Consider the following 5,121-nt stretch of genomic DNA (forward strand, 5'->3'; position numbering starts at 1 on the left):
CCCTTTTGCCTGTGATACCGACAGAGGGTCCCTTTGCAAACCCTGGGCCTGGCTCTGCCACTGGTTCCCAGTCTGGGAATCTCAGGGTTCAGCGGTAGCCTCCATTGCTTTCTTTCAAGGTCTAGGACTGTCAGTAAGCAAGCTTCATGGGTTTTCATTCCTCCCTTGGTACCCAAGCATCTTAAGCCCTGCCACCTACTCTTCCAGAGACATTTGGATAGCATCCGTCTGGCCATGAGTTTTGCCCTTTGTTTTCATACTGTTTTAAGTGAGCCGTGGCTATTGAAACCGTGGCTGCCTGGTAGCAAGGCGATATTATAAACAAATGTTGAGGGGGCAAGGGCTTTATGTCTTGGCTAAGACACAGGTTTGCTCTGCTGAAATGTGCAGTCCCTCCACAGCACAATTGTCTAGGGCTGAGAAAAATGGGCTACGTATATGGCTCGCAAAAAGAGAAGAAGGTAATCCCCAAATGAGCCTCTGAGAGAAGCTCGTTTGCTCCAAGTGCTCCATGAAACTCCAATAGTTTAATTAAGAATCAACCCACCAAAACACAGGAGCAATAAGCAATGTAATAATGGCATCTACTGACACTTGTCATGTGACTGGTTCCTGCCCAGGCCTTGTTCTGTTTCCTTATGACACTGTCACAGATTGCTACTCCTGGTTTTCTATATTATGATCTGCTGTAGAGGGAACCTTGAGCTGCCTGCTAAACATGGCCTTTACCACTGTGCTATATGCCCAGTCCCAGGCAACCCAACAGAGGAACAGAAAGGTCAAGTAACTTGCCAGTTATAAAAGGTGTTAAGGACACGACAGAAACCAAAATTCAAGTCTCAAGGTCTGAGAACACTCCCTTTGCAGGGCATTTCCAAACCTCTAAAGTCGGCTCTTTCCCAAGTGGGTTCTGGCCCTGTCCCACCTCTTTATCAGCTGAGGAGGGTGACAATGATATCCTATGACTGTGGGTCACCTTGAGGCAAAAGAGAAACAAGCTGGAGGTGGCCACTGCAGCCATGGGAAGGGACAGCTGTCATGGGCAACTTGCATGAGAGTAAGCATCCCTTCTCTGATGCTATCTATGGGGCTACACAAGTCACAAAGGCTGGTAGGGTACAAAGAACAGAGGAGGTGATAGGTTACCCAGTACAGAGAGCATTCTTTTTTTCTCTTGATCACAGTCAATCCATGATTACAATAACAGACTTTGGAAGCAGAAAACCTTATGTTCAGATCTTAAGCTTTCAACATTAAAATGGATCAGGATACATTTCAGGATTGAAAACTATTACTCTATTCATTTACCACCTTTGTTAAAAGGGGATGAGGATGCTTCTCTAAGAGAGTTTCTTTGAAAATGAATTAATGTATTCAGCATGTTAAGGACCATGCCTGGTACCCTGTACATGTTTAAGAACTCTTAGAGTTTATGGTTGTAGTCAGGGTAGGATATTGGGTTATGCTTTGGTGGGGCAAGGCTTTGGCTGGTCCAAAGAGATAACAAGCACACTTGTCAAAAGACTGATTTTGAAGATGTTAAGATTTCTAGGTCAGGAGCAGTGGGGTCAGGGGTTGGGGGGGGATGCGGAGGGAGTGGCAGACAGGAAAAAGACTCTGCAAGGAGTCTTCCAAAGGGCAGGGAAGTCAGCTGACTTGAAGAAAGGAATGTCCTTGCTGGGCCCGCACTAGAGACTGTAAAGTTGCACAACAGATTAAAAAGATTTTTGGAGACACATCAGTAAGAGGAGGTTGAAGGAAGAAGATTGAGGGCTACAGGAACCCCTGCAGAATCACTTAACATTTGGCTCTAAGCCCCGGCTTTAATGTATCAGTCTACAGGAAGGATCTTTCTGTTTAAGATGTGTACAGGTCTTCAGGACACTCTGGACCAGAGCGTCCCATTAAAATTCAGACGGAACCGGGGCCAGCAGAGCACACCGCTGAGCCAGGCAGCCTCTGCTTTTCCTCTCCGCGTGGCTCTGTTCTCTGCGGGCACTTAAAAGAATGTCTGACCTCCGGTCGGATGATGCTCTTATGGCGGGGAAGCGGTTGGAAGGTGAATAAACCAGACTGCGGAGGATAAAACGTCTCAAATGGAGGGGGAAATAAAGGATGTTGGAGATGACCCTCGTGGGGAGGTGGGGAGAGGGTGCATCTGTCTTTCTAGCTCTGTGGAGACGTCTAAGGGCAAAGGCTGAGTTATCCCAGTATCCTGTGGTAGAGGCAGACATTTCTGTGAGTCCAAGGCCAACCTGGCATACATAACAAGCTCCAGGTTAGCCGAGGCTACATAGAGGAACCCTATCTTGCAAGACTGTTTTTAATGGAGTTGGGATAGCTCATCTATCGTACATCAGTGAAACAACCCCAATGGAATCCGGCACAGTCCCCTAGTCAAACACAATAGCAATTCTACAGTCAATCAGATGGGAGTTAATAATAAATCAGTAAACAAGGACTTGAAAAAGGCCATCGAGAGCTTGGCCACTGAGTTATGAAATTACTTCTAGCTTTTTTAAGATTTGGGGTTGGGAACTAGGGACCTGGGGGCTCTCTTTTCCTTTCTTTCTCTAAATTCCCAGGACATCAACAGCATTCTCTCCACAGCATGTGACTAATAAAAGTTATTGACACATGGAGTATGTCATCTTGATGTCCCCCCACATATTTGCGTCTGGAGGCCCAGGACCAGTATATGTCTAGTAACTTTGTAATGCTGGGGTCAGAGGGCTCCTAAAGAACCAGAGAGGAGGGAGGGTGGTAATGCAGATCACTAGTAGAGAACTTGCCTAGTGTGCAGGACAGACTCGGTTCAGCCCCCAGTGCTGAAAAGAATGGAGAGGAAGATGAATAAAACTACTTGGGCTCACCGTCATCATGGACAACACAACCTTCAAACCCACAAATCCACAGAGGACCACCGTGTCTATAACAGCAATGTAACCCAGTGCCTCTCAACCTGTGCGTTATGACCCTTTTAGGATCAGACAACCCTTTCTCAAGGGTTGCATATCAGATGTCCTGCATATCAGATATTTTCATTATGATTCATAACAGTCATACAATTACAGTTATGAAGTAGCAATGAAAACACTTTTATGGTTGGAGTCATTACAGCATGAGGAACTGTATTAAAGGTTTGCAGCATTGGGAAGGCTGAGAGCCACTGATCTAAGCCACTGAGAAGACAATATTGGTGCCTGGAAATGACAATGGAACATTCCAATGTAGCAGAAAGAATCTTTCCAAGGACTTCAAGTTCCTCTCACTCCAAATCAACAGCACGAGGGTGTGCACAGTGACAGTCACGTGAGCAACGACCAATGACCCAGCTTCTCTAGGGCCAGGCTAAGCACTCCAGATGCATTGTGGGTTAAGGCCCACAGTGCCTCAGAGCAGCAGCCGTGCTATGTGGGAAAGAAAGAGAAGAGTTTGCTAATGAACGACCAACGAGATCTGAACTCAAGTTGAATGGTATGGTGGTAAATCAGGAGGAGGATCGGTAGAAAGAGAAGCAAGAACAGAATATTTTAAAATACATTGTTTTTTAACTGAAGTAGAATTTATCACTTTCCCAACTTTCCACCCTTTTCCCCTTCCAGCCTCTCCCAGGTACCTTCCCTCGACCCCTTCTTTCTTCCCACCACTCAAGTGGACAGCCCCTTTTTCTGTATTATTATTACATACACATAAATGTATATTTATGTGCAAACATAAATATAATTTGTTGATTCTGGTTTTGTTGTTTGTATATACGGCTTCAAGGCCACTCTACAATGGATAGCCAGGAAGGGGGCTCGACCCTGGGAGAGGGTACTTCCCCTCCCAGTAGTCATTACTTGACTGTAGTTCTTTGTCTAAGATGAGATACCATGCAATTTTCCCCCTTCCGTGTTAACATGCCCATTGATATTACCAGTGCTCCGTTCTTGTTTATGCAGCCATTTCTAAGGTATAAGTACTCCCCAGAGCTGATTTCAAGCTACTAATGATGGTTTAACAGACAGCAGTATAATTTCTGGGCTATGATCTCTCAGGAACTTGAAGGGTTTAACTCCTGAATACACTGATCAAAGTTCACCCCAAAGTTGCATACCTAGTTTATTGTCAGTGATGGAAAAAGGATTTCAGCTCATGGAAGAGAACTGGCTTGGGGATGGATGGCTGAATATGCCAACCCAGGCCAGCCAGCCAGATCACACTCAGATCCATGCAGAGCACCTAGGATACACAGGAGGAGAAACGGAGACAGCTGGGAACACGCTGTCTCCATGCCCATGGCCAACTTTCCTTCACAGAGGGTGTGCCTGCCTCAGGACTCTGTGTGGCAGCAATAGAGAGACCTGAAATACCTCTTCCAGGCACTGTAACACATTTTCTTGGTCAGATAAGGAGGCTAGACCTCTAGATAAGGGTTTTGACCCTTGCCCTTCTGGACTCAGTAATGTTAATAGTATTTGTTCTGAAGAAGTAAGGAAATAATAATTACAGGTGGGAACAGACTTAGGGGGTCTGCTTCTCTGGAAGGGGTTTCCTGTCTAATGTGATTGCAATTCAAATTACATAAGACTCTTGGCTCAGCCTCTCTGTCAATAGCTGCAGGACAGCACCTGCTAATTAGGCCTCCTGATAACATGTTTCCATCGGGGCAAAGAGGCAAAGGTATCTGCCAAATGTTGGAGGTGGAAGGAGTCAGTGGCTTCCATCTCCGAGCTCCAGAGACTAAGGAAGCAGGCAGTCAAGAGCTGGTTAAACTGTATTCACTCACTCAATCTACAAATATTTGTCAAGGGCCCGTTAGGTGCCAGGCATCTTGCCAGCCTGTGGGATGCCATGGTGAGCAGGACAGACCAGTTTCTGCCTCTGTGGAGCTGGCAGCCCAGCCATGAAGGGAAATATTAATTAAATAATCCCAAGCATGAAGGTGTAATTGAAGATGGATGTAGGGTTTCCAGACGAATAGGAGGTGGTCCTGTGAGGACTGGAGGAGCCTGGCTCAGTTCTGAGAAGTCAGGAAAGGCTTTCTGAAAGAACTGTTGGTTGAACTATGATCTGAAGACAAAGGAGCAGTTAACCAGGTAGGCGGGGCAGAGGGAAAAGGAAAGTATTCCAGAAGGA

Source organism: Rattus rattus, chromosome 15 (assembly GCF_011064425.1).
Source record: "Rattus rattus isolate New Zealand chromosome 15, Rrattus_CSIRO_v1, whole genome shotgun sequence".
NCBI classification, from domain to species: Eukaryota; Metazoa; Chordata; class Mammalia; order Rodentia; family Muridae; genus Rattus; species Rattus rattus.